Source organism: Lissotriton helveticus, chromosome 3_1 (assembly GCF_964261635.1).
Source record: "Lissotriton helveticus chromosome 3_1, aLisHel1.1, whole genome shotgun sequence".
Lineage (NCBI taxonomy): Eukaryota > Metazoa > Chordata > Amphibia > Caudata > Salamandridae > Lissotriton > Lissotriton helveticus.
This window is the reverse complement of record NC_136061.1, coordinates 369,318,593-369,334,492: the sequence shown is the minus strand read 5'-3', so window position 1 is coordinate 369,334,492 and position 15,900 is coordinate 369,318,593.

The following is a 15,900-nucleotide window of genomic DNA, read 5'->3' as shown; positions in this document are numbered from 1 at the left end:
GGCTGGGCCGAAACTGGGACAGCCAAAGAACGGTGCCGAAAAGGCATGGACTCAACCCCCGAGGCAGCCGACTGCGGCAAGGGGAGCTCAAGGACACACCCCGACCACTAGCCGGCCCCTGCGGCACCACCTGGGCCAGCAACCGCCGGCACTCGAGCGGCGTCACCTCGGCCAAGGCTGCCGCCTGCCCAGAGGACCGAGGGGGAGTCTGGGACACGCCCCGAGCCCCGGCAACCTCCCGCGACACCTCAGGGACCCACAGGAGGGTTTGCGGCGAGGCAGAGGCACCGTGGTCCAAATGAAGAAACCCCGAAGGGACGCGCCCCAACAGCACCTCATCCTCCGAACCTGTCTGCGCCAGGGCCAGGGATGCAGCAGAAGACCCCGCACCTGGCAAGGGATCCGCAGGCATCCCATGAGGAGAAAGAGGAGGAGCCAACGAGGCCTGCAAGGACGCCGCATAGGCATCTATCTGGGCTCTAGTCGCCCGCGCCGGGAAATGGCAGATAGGGCAGTGACACGCGGCCGCACCACCCGCAGGGAAACCACGCCTCCAACAGGCCGGGGACCAGCCCTCGGGGACAAACTGCGACACTTACCAACAGGTGAGCAACGCTCTTGCTGCCTGGGAGAAAGACGATGTCTGACGCAGGCGGCGGTTCTTGAAGCCGTCCACTGGGGACAGACGTGGCGACGACGCTGCCCTGGACATGTGTGCCGAAAGGAATTACATCCGGCGCTCCCGGCGGGACTTCGGTTTCACAGTCTGTGGAGTCGTGGTGCTCCCCCAAACACCACATGCAGATGGAGTGAGGATCCGTCGCAGACATCTGGCGAGCGCAAGATAAGCACGTTTTGAAGCCCGAAGGCATTCGCACACTGTTCTCAAGAAAACCGCTTAAGGCGAAAAAGGGAGGCCTGAAACAGGCCAGAATACCCGATTCGGGTCCGCGTTGCACGCGGAAAAGAAGAAAACGGGCGTCAGCGCGCTGGGGTGGGGCTTATGTGACCTCGCGGGACATCATGCCCGCAGAGGATGTCAGGCGGAGCCGCGTAGCACCGCCCCCCCCACCCCCAGCGCGCAGGGATGCTGGGCAAGAAAGTTTTCCGGGTCCAGTCTCACGCCTGTGTGATATTGTACGTTAAGGAATCTGCGGCTAGTAGTCTCTATCAGATATTGATATATGTGGGAGGGTTGAAGGTGTGACTCGGTGTAGTTTAGTGTGAACCCCAAGTTGTGTAGCAGTTGAATTGTTTGATAATTGTGGTGAACACACTGGTTGTATGAGTTGGCTTTTATGAGCCCGTCGTCCAGGTATGGAAATACATGAATTTGCTGTCTTCTTAAGTGTGCTGCTACTGCAAGACACTTTGTGAACACCCTGGGTGCTGTGGTCACCCCAAATGGAAGGATCTAGAACTGATAGTGTTGGCCGTCCACTATGAACTCGAGTTATTTTCTGTGAGCAGGGTGTATGGGAATTTGGAAGTAGGCTTCCTTGAGATCTAGTGTGGCATGGAAGTCGCCTTGTTGAAGCAGGGGAAGAACCTGCTCAAGAGTGATCATATGAAAATGATCTGACTATGTAGAAGTTGAGAGGTCTGAGGTCTAGTATTGGCCTTAGGGTCCCGTCCTTTTTGGGAATTAGGAAATACAGGGAGTAAACTCCTGTTCCCTGATGTTGTGTGGGAACTGGTGCTATTGCATGTTTTTGAAGCAGTAAAAGAACGTCTTGTTTGAGGAGTGTTAGATGTTCCCCGGATATTGAGCGCTGTCTGGGTGGTATATCGGGTGGAGTAACAGTTCAAGGCAGTAACCACATTGGATAATTTGTCTTACCCACTTGTCTGTAGTGATGGAATTCCAGACAGGAGGGAACTGTGATAGTCTGCCCCCGACTGGAGCGGAATGGTCTGGAGGGAAGTCACTGCTTATTACTGGGAGAGGTACAAGTGTTGTTGTTCCCTCAGTCTCTTTCATTGTTGTTGTTTCCCCTGTATCCACCTCTAAAATATCCCGTTGGGGGATGTTTGCGTGGTGTTTTTGTATGAAGTAGTTTCTGTATTGATGTTTTTGGATGCTCCCCTATAAGCAAGAGCATCAAAAGGAACCACGTGGGGATGGAGACTGTAATGCTCCCATGGATTTAGCAGTCGGTGTCCTTTTTCAATTTCTCAAGCGTGGTGTATAGAGCCGGTCTGAAAAGCTGTTGTTGATAGAACAGCTGATTGAGGATAGTTGTTTGTACCTCCTGCTTTAAGCCAGAGATCCATAACCAGGCATGTCGTCTGAGCAACACGCTAGTGTTAATGGCCTTAGAGGCGCTGTCTACTGCATCAAGGGCACATTTGATTGATGCATTAGTTATTAATTTCCCCTCCTGAATTAAATCATTAGTCTTGGTCTTATATTGATCAGATAAATGTTCCAATAGGGTTTCTAGTTTGTCATAGTGAGCCCGATCATACCTAGCAAGTAATGCTTGTGTATTGGCTGTCCGCCAGTTATTAGTAGCTTGGGCAGCTATTCGTTTGACAGAAGCATCTAGTAATTTAGAATCCTTGTCTAGAGGTGGTGCGTCACTGGAGGTTTGAGAGTTAGCACGTTTTCTAGCATTAGTTACCGCTAGGGAATCTAAAGGGAGTTGGCCTTTGATGTAGGCAGGGTCACTGGGAGCGGGCTTATATTTTTTGTCAATCCTTGGATTTAGGATTCTAGTCCTATAAGGGTCCTTGACTATGCCAGGGGCATGTTTAATGACACCTTTTAACATTGGCAGTGTTTGTACAGCCTTTAGTGACTGTTCAAAGGTGTCTAGTAGAAAATCCTCCTCTGCAGGGTCAGAATGCATTGGGACACCATGGTATTGAGCCGCCTTATTTACAAGCTGGTTAAAACCAATATTGTCATCTGGGGGAGAGGGCTTTGTTGGATATGCAGGAGGATTAGGGAGGTCTGGAGGATCTACTGGGTCATCATAATCGTCCCAATCATCCTGGGGTTCGTCTGTATCATTATCAGGGTCATCAAAAGGGTCATTGTTGTGTTCCCCATCCCCTAAATGATCATCACCGGGTGGTAGCGGTGAGTTTGGTGGAAGTATACAAGAGTGTGGAGGAGAGACAGGCTTAGAAGGAAGAACAGGAGAAGAGGGTTGCATAAGTGAAGTAGCACAGTCCTCCTTTAGAGGCACGGCAGGAATGCCTGGGGGATCCAATTTCCTTTTTTAGTGTGGAAAAGTAGACATATGTCCTGTTTTAAGGTCTATATGAAGTATTTTTTGTTTTGGGACGATAGGATCCGGTCGAAAAAGTTCTTCCTCTTCAGTAGTTACTCGGCGCCACTTTTTCGGGTCCGATCAAAGTTTGGATTTCTGCTCCAGAGCCTTGGAGGGTGTTTTCGGGTCCTTTGGCTTTGATGTGAAGGTGGAAATCTTTTTTTGGTTCCGAATCTTTCGGTTTTGGATCAGATGCCTTTTCCTTCGGCACGGGGGTGGACGTTGCAGAGGTCTTTTTAGGTTGCGCTCCGCGCTACGGTGCCAAAGGCACCTGTGGTTCAGTGATATGTGGTTTGCTTGGTCACGAGCTACCGGAAGGCTTGTCTTTTGTCTTCGGAGCCGAGCCAGAGGGCGTGGCTTTTGAAGCTTGTTTTTGGTCGCGACTGGGGCCAGTAGGTGAAGTTTTGATCAGGGCCTTCTTTTTTTAGAGGTGGCCTTGGGGCAGGGCCAGTTGTACTCACTTGTTGACCTGGAGTGATGGGATGGTCTGAGTTGAAGTCGTCTGCTTCGGACACGATTTGCAGATCCTCAGAGTCCTCTTACGTAACATCGGGGCCTTCATCAAAGAAATCCACCAGTGCCGGAGCTTCTTCCTGTGTCATGATGTGTCGTCGGGCCCGGCGATCGCGGATGGTCTTTTTAGATCTAAAGGAGGCACAGTCCTGGCAATTGTTCTCGTCGTGCTCAGGCGAGAGACACGGGTTACAGACCTTGTGGTGGTCACTGCATGGGAATTTTCTCCACACTGGGGGCATTTTTTAAATGCCGCCCTTTCCATGAGCCGTAGGTCCAAACGGCATCGAAAGGCCCAGCGGCCCGATTCGACGACCGGAATAGAGTATTTGAGGAGCGCGTCGAAGATCACACGATCGAAAACAATACCGTTGAGTCTAAGATGGTTTTACTCGTTGAAAAGGTTTAGAAAATATGGTGGCGAACCGGAGCGCAGAAGTTACATCTGAACCCGATGGCGGAATAAAACAATCTGAAGATGGAGTCGATGCCCATGCGCACTATCGTCTAAGGGAGGAGTGACCTCTCGTGACCACAAAAGACTTCTTCCAAGACAACAACGTGCAAGCATCCGAACCCAACACCAGATGGCGATTTATGCAAAGTGCACTATCTGCAGCTCATATGTCTCGAACAGGGGGCTTAGAAGACAAAGCCTGCAGCTGTTCACCCTGCGAGCAGAGGTGATGGCAACAAGGAAGGCAGTTTTGAGAGGGGACAGTTGCAAAGAGGCTCTAAAGGGAGCACACATGAAAAGTGAGAACCGGATTTAGGTTCCACTGGGGCATTACGAAAGGAGATAGAAAGAAAAGATAATTAAGGCCCTTTAATAATCTGGTAACAGTAGAACATTTGAATAAAGAAGGCTGATCTGGTAGCGGAAGAAAAGCAGACATAGCCACAAGATATCCTTTAGGAATGCCCAAGGCAGATTCCTGCCGGGCCAAAGAAAGAATGTACAAAAAGGACCTCAGAAAGAGGAGCAAAGAGGGGGTCAACAGCCTTGGCTGGGCAACATGCCACAAAGTTGTTCTATCTACAGACATATACAATTTTAGTGGAGGGACGCTTGGCTGCCAAGATAACATCACAGACTTCGGGCTAAAGGTCGAAAGCTGTCAACTGCCGCCGCTTAATCTTCACGCAAAGAGGTAGCGACTGGAAAGGTTCAGCTGAAGAACCCTCCTCCGCTGTGACAGAAGATCCTCCTGAAGGGGCAGTCTGATCGGAGGATCGATTGCCACGCTCATAAGGTAGGGGTACCAAACTCTTTGTGCCCAATCCGGAGCTACAAGAATGGTTTGGGCCCAGTCGTGCTTGATCTTCTTGAGCAATCCAGGTAGAAGTGGTGCAGGCGGAAAGCGTACAGGAACCCTGAAGCTCCACTCGTGACAAAAAGAATCATCGAGCGAGTGCTACCTTGAAAACTCCAACACACAATACTTCTGACAGTGTGCGTTCTTTTAGGAGGCGATCACATCTAACCACGGCCATCCCCACCGCTAAGAGACCTTGCACCACCTCCGAATGGACAAGCCATCCGTGACTGACTAGGCATCGACTACTGAGTTCGTCCGCCAGGTGGTGAACCACCAGGGTTATGTCCCGATGTTCCAGCCATGTCCAGAGGTGGAAAGCCTCTGGGCAAAGGGTCCACAACCCCACCCTGCCTGGTTTGTTGCAGTACCATATGGCGGTAGTGTTGTCAGGGAACACCTGCACCACTTTCCCCTTGTGGGAGGCAAGACATGCTTAAAGTGCCAGTCTGATCGCCCGGAGCTCCAAAAGGTTGATATGGAGACCAGACTCCGACGGAGACCATACGCCTCTGATCTCCGCCTCTCCCAGGTGGCCACCCCATCCCAGAAGTGACATCTCTCAACACCATTATATCTGGTTGGGGAAATAAGAGGGATCTGCCCCATATCCAATCTTGGTTCATTAGTCACCACTGCAGTTGGTGAGCAGTCCTCTCCGAGATCTGGACGTAGTCAGAAAGATTTCCCTGATGCTGCGCCCACTGGAACTTCAGGTCCCACTGCAGAGCCCGCATATGCCATCTGGCATGATCCAGTAGCAGGATTCAGGAGGCCATGAGGTGCAGCAGACTTAGTCATTCTCACCGAAATCCGGGATAGAGGCTGAAACATTGGTATCATAGCCTGAATATCACATACTAGCTGCTCAGGAGGATAGGTCAGAAACTGCTCTGTGTCCAGAACCGTCCCGATGAAAGGGAGCACCTGATAGGGAGTCAGGTGCGATTTTGGCAGTCTGGAAGTGGGCGACGACAGCCTGGGCGAGCCCGTCTTTAACAGCAAGTCGTCGAGATAGGGGAAGACTGGAGCCCCTGATCTGCGTAGATGAGCTGCAATCACCGCCATCACCTTTGTGAACACCCGGAGGGGCACTGGTAAGGCAAAAACAGAGCTTGGTGAACTTAAAATGCTTGTGATCCACTGTGAACTGAAGGTCACGTTTGTGGGTTGGCAGGATGGGGATATGAAAGCATCCTGCCAATCCAACGTCACCATCCAGTCTGCTGGGTCGAGTGCAGACAGAACTTGGGCTATGGTGAGCATTTTGAACTTCTTCTTCCAAAGGAAGAAGTTGAGGGTCTAGGATAGGACGCAGGCATTTTTACTTCTTGTGTACCAGAAGGTAGCGGGACTAACAACCACGGCCTACTTTTTGCACAGGACCATCTCCATAGCTGCCTTGGCCAAGAGAACCGATACTGCCTGGCAGAGAAGTGCCAAATGACCCTCCGACATGTGATCGTAAGAAGGTGGCATGGATGGATGGGTAGTCACAAAGGGGAAGGAGTAGCCCCTTCAGACTATTTGCAGAACCCATCTGTCCAACGTGATAGATTGTCAGTGGAGGAGGTGATGGCGGATCCTGCATCTGACAGGCTGGTGATGGGCCTGGAACGTCGGATTAGGAAGGTCTGGAGGCGGTGGCAGCTCCCTGACCCATGAAGACACTGGGTCCCACGTCTGCAGCCACGAAGAGGTTGGACAGCTTGCGTGACTCTGTGGCTAGGCTGGACAGGCTGTGGTTGGGCGCCTCTTCTGTACCCACAAAAGGCATACTGAGGTTGCCGTGATCTGGCTTTAGCTCAAGAATCCTTGAAGCACTCAAGCTCTGAATCTGCCTTGTCCCCAAAAAGGCGAGGGCCATCAAAGGGCATGCCCATCAAAGAAGATTGGATATTCCCCAAGAAGTTAGACGTCCTCAACCACACGTAGCATCTAACAGCTCCCGACGGCGCAATCGTTCTGCCCAGTGAGTCGGTGGTATCCAGTCCACATCGTACGGCGAATTTGGCTGCGTCTCTCCTGTCTACAACTGCATGTAAGAGAACAGCCAGGACCCCCTTTGGGCACTGAGGCAGCACCTGCACGACGGTTTCTCAGTTAGTACGGGAGATCGGCCCAAGAGGAATGCGGTGTTCCCCGACCGTAATGTCAAGCTAGAGGACGAATATGCTACTTACCAGTATGCATCTGTTCTTGGCATGTAGGGCTGCTGACATTCATATCTATAGCATAGATCGCCGCCTAGTGTTGGGTCCGGATGATTGCACATTGTTGTCCTGGAAGAGTCTTCGAAGTATCACGAGATAGGTGGCTCCTCCCCTGGACTACAGTGCGCATGGGCATCGACTCCATCCCCAGATTGTTTTTAGCCATTGTGGCGAAGATGGAGTGTAACTGCGTGAGTGATGACCATGCTAAGAGTAAGTGTAAGTGCTGCAGCCGCTACAGGCGCCGGGGAGGAGGGCGGGCGATATGAATGTCAGCAGCCCTACATGCCAAGAACAGATGCATACTGGTAAGTAGCATATTCGGTTCAAGGCATGTGGGCTGCTGAATTCATATCTATAGCATAGAATATATAACAGTCCCTCCATTAGCGGCGGCCACCTGTACCAGCTGCAGCAGTTTGAAAAAGTGTTTTTAGAACAGCCTGCCCTACAGCTGCTTGCTGTTTGGAGTGCACATCCACACAGTAGTGTTTTGTAAATGTGTGTGGGGTAGACCATGTGGCTGCTCTACAAATGTCTTCTAAAGGGATATTTCCAAGGAAAGCCATGGAGGCCCCCAACTTGCGGGTGGAGTGGGCTCTTGGGGGGGATTGTTAAAGTGCGCTTAGCTTTTTGATAGCAAATCTGAATACACTTAACGATCCACCTGGCTATACCTGCTTTGGAAATGGGGTTGCCTTTGTGTTGTGCGGAAAAGGCAACAGAGTTGTTTCGTCTTCCTAAAATCTTTGGTCCTATCAATGTAATACATCAAAGCTCTTTTGACGTCAAGGGTGTGGAGCATTCTTTCTGCCACTGTCTCAGGATTTTGGAAGAACACAGGCAGTTCAATAGTCTGATTGATATGGAACTGTGAAACCACCTTTGGAAGAAATTTAGGGTTAGTGCGCAGCACCACCCTGTTGGAGTGAATTTGTATGAATGGCTCTTGTACAGTTAGTGCCTGGAGTTCACTAACACGTCGCAGTGACGTAATGGCTATGAGGAAAGCCACTTTCCATGTTAAGAATTGAATCTCGCAGGAATGTAGAGGCTCAAAAGGTGGACCCATTAGTCGGGTGAGGACCACATTAAGATTCCATGCAGGAGCTGGTGGGGTCCTGGGAGGAATGACTCGTTTGAGTCCTTCCAGAAAGGCTTTAATGGCAGGCACTCTGAAAAGGGAGAGATGCTGCCTGTTTTGGAGATAAGCCGCTATGGCGGATAAATGTATTCAAATGGAAGCATATGCTAGATTGCATTTGTAAAGATGTAACAGATAGCAAACTATGTTGTGCGTGGATGCGTCAAGCGGGTCTATGTTGTGGTCTACGCAATAAATAACAAACCGCTTCCATTTTGCCGCATAGCATGCTCTGGTGGTGGGCTTTCTGGCCTCCCGTATGATATCCATGCAGTCTGGAGGCAAGTTGAGGTAGCCAAACTCTAAGACCTCAGGAGCCAGATCGCCAGGTTGAGCTGTTGCGGATCTGGGTGCTGAATGTCGCCATGGCTCTGCGTCAGAAGTCTGGGTGTGAGGTGCAGCCTTTGATGCGGTACCACGGAAAGTTCTAGAAACGTGGTGTACCATGGTTGGCGTGCCCACGTTGGAGCAACCAGGATGAGCGTCATCGAGTGTTGCTTTAGCTTTCGTGCCACCAGCGGTATTAGAGGTGCTGGGGGGAAAAGCGTACGCAAATTTGCCTGACCAGTTCATCCATATCGCATTGCCCTGCGACTGTGGGTGCGGGAACCTGGCAGGAAAACTTTGGCATTTGGCGTTTTCCCTTGTGGCGAAGAGGTCTATCTCTGGATGACCCCACTGCTGGAAGTACGGGTGGAGCACTGATGGATGTAGCTCCCACTCGTGCATTTGGTGGCTGTACCTGCTGAGCAGATCCGCCATCTGATTGTCCTTGCCTGGGAGGTGTCCGCCATGAGGAAGATGTTCCTTTGAATGGCCCACTTCCACATGCTCTGAGCCAGATGAGACAACTGTGGAGAGTGTGTACCTCCCTGCTTTTGAATGTAGTACATGGCCGTCATGTTGTCCGTCCGGATCAACACGACCTTGTTGCACAGATGTACCTTGAATGCCTTCATTGCCATGAAGATTGCCATCAGCTCTAGGTGGTTGATGTGCATCTTCTTTTGCTGCGTTGTCCATAGTCCCTGCACTGTGTAGTGGAATACATGAGCTCCCCAACCCTGGAGAGATGCGTCCGTCGTTAGGATGATCTGTGGCACAGGCTCTTGGAACGGTCGGCCCTTGCAAAGGTCGTGTGGATTCCACCAATGCAGAGAGTTGTATGCACGACCGGTCACCAACACTAGGTCTCTCAACTGTCCGTGAGCCTGATTCCACTGACGTGCTAAGCACTCTTGAAACGGACGCATATGTAGTCTCGCGTGCGGGACTATGAAGATGCAGGAGGCCATCATGCCTATCAACTGCATGAACACTCGTGCTGGAAGTGAGTGCTGCGGTCTGAATTTCTGTATCAGCAATTGAATGCTGTTGATCCTCACTGAATTCGGCTGCGCCGTGGCTGCCAGAGTGTTTATTGTCGCACCTAGATACTGCCGCACATGGGCGGTCTGAAGGTGTGACTTTGGATAATTCAGTGAGAATCCCAGATCGTGAAGAAGGTGAATGGTGTGGGACATGTTGGCAGCGCACTGCTGGGCCCACTTTGCTTGGACAAGCCAGTCGTCCAAATAGGGGTAGACGTGCACGTTTTGCCTCCTGAGGTGCGCAGCCACTGTCGCCAGGCACTTTGTGAACACCCTGGGCGCTGTGGTCACTCCAAAAGGGAGGACTTTGAATTGGTAATGCTGATTCTGAATGGTGAATCTGAGGTATTTTCTGTGTGACGGATGTAGTGGAATGTGAAAATATGCATCCTTTAGATCTAATGTTGCGAGGAAATCCCCCTGATTGAGCAACGGAAGAACCTGCTGCAGTGTGAGCATATGAAAGTGTTCTGATAGAATGTACTGGTTCAGGGGCCTGAGGTCCAGTATGGGTCTGAGGGACCCGTCTTTCTTTGGGATCAAGAAGTACAGGGAGTACACTCCTGTGCCTTCTTGTTCCACTGGTACGAGCTCGATTGCCCCTTTTTGCAGCATGACGAGTACCTCTTGCTGCAATAAGTGCAAATGCTCTGTGGATATAGGACGGTGTTTTGGGGGTATGTTGGGTGGAGTGGATGTTAACTCCAAACAATAACCGTACTGGATAAGCTTTCTGACCCACCTGTCTGTGGTGATGTATTTCCAGACTGGCAGGAACTGTTGGAGTCTCCCCCCGACCGGTGTTGTATGGTCGGGGGGCAGTGACAAGGCATCACTGTTTGTTGGCGGCAGAGGATCGGGAGCTGTTGTTTCCACGACCTCTGCCTTTGGCGCTGTTTCCGCGAGAGCCACCTCTACTTTGTTTGTTGTATGAGGTTTGTGCGCCACTTTTCGTGTACTGTGTTTGCTGGGACAGCTGGCCTCTGGAAACACCTCTATTGCTTGAGCGACGAAAAGAACCACCCCTGAACTGCTGGGACTGGAGAGCCCCCATAGACTTTGCAGTCTCTGTCTTTCTTGATTTTTTCTAGGGTGGCGTCCACCTCAGGTCCAAATAAGTGATCAGGGTTTACAGGCTGATTTAGGATGGTGGTTTGTATCTCCGGCTTGAACCCGGAGATCCTGAGCCAGGCTTGACGCCGCAACATCACACTGGTGTTAATGGCCCTGGTCGCGGTGTCAACTGCGTCTAGTGCACACTTAATAGAAGCATTTGAGAGGAGTTTCCCTTCTTGTATGAGCATCTCTGCTGCCTCTTTATATTCATCTGGCAAGTGTTGTAATAGGGTCTCAAGTGTATTGTAATGTGCCCTGTCATATCTGGCCAAGAGTGCCTGAGTGTTTGAAATGCGCCAGATATTGGCTGCTTGAGCGGCCACCCTTTTCCCTGATGCTTCTAGCACTTTAGATTCCTTGTCAGGGGGAGGAGCGTCACCAGTAGTTTGTGAGTTTGCCCTCTTCCGGGCATTGGAAACTACTAAAGAGTCCAACGGCAACTGGCCCCTGATGTAGGTAGGGTCCCCAGGCGCCGGCTTGTACTTTTTTTCAATTCTGGGGTTTATGACCCTGGCTCTTGTGGGTTCTTTAAAAATGTCTATAGCATGTCTTAAGACACCCTTCAGCATAGGCAGAGTCTTTACGGTCTTTTCAGAGGTGGAAAAGGTGTCAAACAAAAAATCCACCTCAATAGGGTCAGCATGGAGTTGGACGTGATGATTTTTGGCTGCCCTCTCAATAAGCGCATTAAATGCAGCTGAGTCCTCAGTAGGTGACGTTTTGACGTTATACACCTGAGTGTCTGGTGCAGTTTGTGGATCCCCTGGGTCTGCAGCATCTGCCCATGTGTCATGTTGATCTTCAGGATCAGTGTCAGCAGGGTAGTTGTACTCATCATAGTCACCTTCCCCAGCCTCCACATCTGAGTAAGTGGGCGAGATTGGAGCAGTTTCCTGTCCATGTGGAGCTATTAGTTCAACAAGAACGGGTGAATCCGTGGAATCCTTCTTTTTCTTTAAAGGAATTGTGTAGGACTCCATAGGCTGTGCTGGTGTGATCTTTCGTTTATAAATCGAAAGTTTCCCGGTGTCGGCGTCGATGAATTGTTCCGACTGCTCCTCCAGCAGGGGTTGTCGATGCTTTGTGCCCACAACTGCAGGGGCAGTCTTCGGTCCCGTGGACACCTTCATGGATGCCTCGACAACCTTCTTCGGCGCGAACGCCTTCGGTGCCACTTTCGGCGGCAGCGTAAACTGAATAGGCGCCGTCGACTTTTGCGGTTTGGTGGCAGGCTTCTGCGTGGAAGTATCCTTCGGATCGACAGCGGAAGCTTTGTCCTTAATACGTTTCATCGATTCTGACACCTGCTTCATGAAGGAGGCGGACGGCTGCGTCGACTCGACAGGTGCCTTCGAGCCACCACCAGGTGCGGACCCGAGGGTTGCAGTACTTTTGGCCTTGTCTGGCCGACGCGCAGGATCGACAACTTTTGTAGCTCCGAGTCCTTTGTCTGTGTCGACGGCCCTCGGCACCGAAGTCTTCGGGTCGACAACCTAGACAAGTGCTTTCGGTGTTGCAGTCTTCGGCTCGACGCCCTTGAGCGACTTCACCGATTCGACAACCTTTTTTGGCTTTGTCTGCACCGACAGGTCTGAAGACGTGGAGCCGACCAAGGCGACACGCGCTTTCGACGGCGCCTCTAGCACTTTCGGTTTTGTAGACACCGAAGCTTTCTCTTTTGGTTTCAATTTCACCAATGGTGGCTCTCTAGAAGTGTCCGTAGCCGGGCCCGGAGGCGAGACTGTGGAACTAGGTGCAAGATCTTGGGTAAGGCCATGTGGCGATCCCTCGACCTGAGCCGTAGATATTGTTTGAACGGGGCATAGCTCCTCGCTTGAGCTATCTTCCGTGGCCCCATAGGCCGCATCGTCGTCTCCTACCTCGTCGACGATTTCTTCTGCATCGAGCATTTCTACGTCTGCGTCGTAGTTGGAGTCGATCTCAGTTGCAGGATTGGAAATCGGCTCTTGATCTCCCTGCTCGTCTGCCTCTTCTCCCTCAGTATCGAAAATGTTCACCGGGTCAGGTGCCGTCTGCTGGGCCTCCTGGCGCGCTACGTGCCGAAGTCGAATCGTCTTCTTGGAGCGGAAACGAGAACAAGCCATACAGTTGGCTTCATCGTGATCCGGCGACAGGCACTTGTTGCACACCGGGTGGACGTCGATGTGGGGATACTTCGAGTTGCACACGGGGCATCTCTTGAACGGGCTCCGTTCCATGATGTTTCGTCGAATAAGGTCTGTAGTGTGGACTGGGCCTCGAGCACTGAAGAGCCACGCGACTCCTCTGGATGTCCGACTCGGGAACTGAGCTGGAACAGAACTGGGCACCGATCGGAAGACAATACCGACGATAAAGGAAAGGCTTTTGGGCCAAAAAGAAAAGTTTCTATTGATTCCGAACTTGAGTGATCAAATATGCACCCGAACCCAATGGCGGAAAAAAACAATCTGGGGATGGAGTCGATGCCCATGCGCACTGTAGTCCAGGGGAGGAGCCACCTATCTCGTGATACTTCGAAGACTTCCAGAACAACAATGTGCAATCATCCGGACCCAACACTAGGCGGCGATCTATGCTATAGATATGAATTCAGCAGCCCACATGCCTCGAACAGAGAACATCTTCTCAAATTGGTCCACCTTCTTGGATTCCCTATGTGGAGGAGCAAAAGGGAAGAAAATGCTACTTACTAGTATGCATCTGTTCTTGGCATGTAGAGCTGCAGAGTTGTACACTTAGCATTAGATCACCACCTGGTGTTGGGCTCGGATGATTGCATGTTGTCATCATCTTGGAAGAAGTCTTTGTAGTCACGAGAAAGCTCTCAGGGGAGAGGTGTTAGGTCAGAAACGCTGGATCGCCCAGACTGAGGCAGTGGCAGCGGGCAATCGTCCTATCCACAACAGCCCATGCGGTGGGCTTGGACCAAGTGCCCAGAAGGACGTCCGTGAGGGCTTCATTGAACGGCAAAAGGGGTTCAGAAGAGGACGTGCAGGCTGAAACAGTTACATCAGGAGGTTAGTCCTGACTGCCACTGTAGGGAGCTCAAGGCCGAGGAACTTGGCTGCCCTCCTCACAGCAACAGCATAAGAAGCTCCCCCCTCAGTATCCATGGTATGGGGGAGAAAGCAAACCAGTGTCAAGGGACGTATCCAGACTACTGGCATCACCCGGGACCCTCAAAAGAATAGAGGTTACTAGGGAAATACAAGGTGAACAGGCTAAACCGCTTCACCACACACATCTTTCCCCTAGAGCCAATGGCCTTAAATGACTGCAGTAGAAAATCAAGCCCATTCCCCCAAACCTGTGCTGCCTCCCACTTAAGAAGGAAATGTATTTGGCACAGACAACCTAGTTCAACCAAGAAGAGCTGGTGGGGAAAGAGGAAAGCACAGATGTGGGCACCTCAAGTTGGACTTATTGTGAGATCCAACACAAAACCTGTTGATTGCTCACTCATTTTTTTTTAGGTCATGTGCATCCTCCCCCAGGTCGCCTGGTTAAGAAGCCCAGTTGTCACCCACGATAGGTTCCAGAATAAAACCACCTGGAAGTTGCCTCTGTTGAATCCTAACAGAAGGTTTGTCAAAGGGTTCATAGGAAGAGCCTAAAAAATTACCCCTCCCTGATGTTCAGAGCACAACCTGAGTAACAGAAATTGCAGACTGCATCACATAAGAGACACGTTAAAATACCACGTAAGATGCAGAAATTGGTCCTCTGTGGAAAATCTACAGCAGAGGAAAGAGCAGGCCCTTTAGGACACCACAAGCACCGTCCACTAACATCTTCATATGATAGCTTAAGAGTAAGCAATGGAAAAGGCTCCAATGTGCAGTCTGAGTGATACAGACTTCAGGCCCAGGGAGTTACATCAGGCAGAACTTAACATCTGGCAAGAAGGAGTCCGATGCACAGCCCAGAAAGGCACCTTGTGCTTCAGGCAGGATCCAGATGGGCACCGTCTTTTAGCCATGTTGTACAGCACTATGACTGCTATACAGCATGGCTAAAAGGTAGTGGTGTGGCGTGGAGTGGCACAAAGTACGACAGAACGGTAGAGTAGAGTAGAGTGGCACAGAGTGGTGGAGTGGCTCAGAGTAGGACAGAGTAGTAGAGTGGCTCAGAGTAGGACAGAGTAGTAGAGTGGCTCAGAGTAGGACAGAGTAGTAGAGTGGCTCAGAGTAGGACAGAGTAGTAGAGTGGCTCAGAGTAGGACAGAGTAGTAGAGTGGCACAGAGAAGGACAGAGGGCACAAAATAGCACAGAGTAGAACAGTGGCACAGACTAGGACAGAGTGGTAGAGTGGCACAGACCAAGACAGAGTGGGAGAGTGGCACAGACCGGGACAGAGTGGGAGAGTGGCACAGACCGGGAGAGTGGCACAGATCAGGACAGAGTGGGAAATTGGCACAGACCAGGACAGAGTGGGAGAGTGGCACAGATCAGGACTCAGGACAGAGTGGGAGAGTGGCACAGACCAGGACAGAGTGGGAGAGTGGCACAGACCAGGACAGAGTGGGAGAGTGGCACAGACCAGGACAGAGTGGGAGAGTGGCACAGACCAGGACAGAGTGGGAGAGTGGCACAGACCAGGACAGAGTGGGAGAGTGGCACAGACCAGGACAGAGTGGGAGAGTGGCACAGACCAGGACAGAGTGGGAGAGGGGCACAGACCAGGACAGAGTGGGAGAGGGGCACAGACCAGGACAGAGTGGGAGAGGGGCACAGACCAGGAAAGAGTGGTAGGAGGCCCAGGGAGTTACATCAGGCAGAACTTAACGTGTGGCAAGAAGGAGCCCAATGCACAGCCCAGAAAGGCACCTTGGGCTTCAGGCAGGGTCCAGATGAGCACAGTTTTTTAGCCATGTTGTACAGCACCATGGCTGCTATACAGCATGGCTAAAAGGTAGTGGTGTGGAGTGGCACAAAGTAGGACAGAGC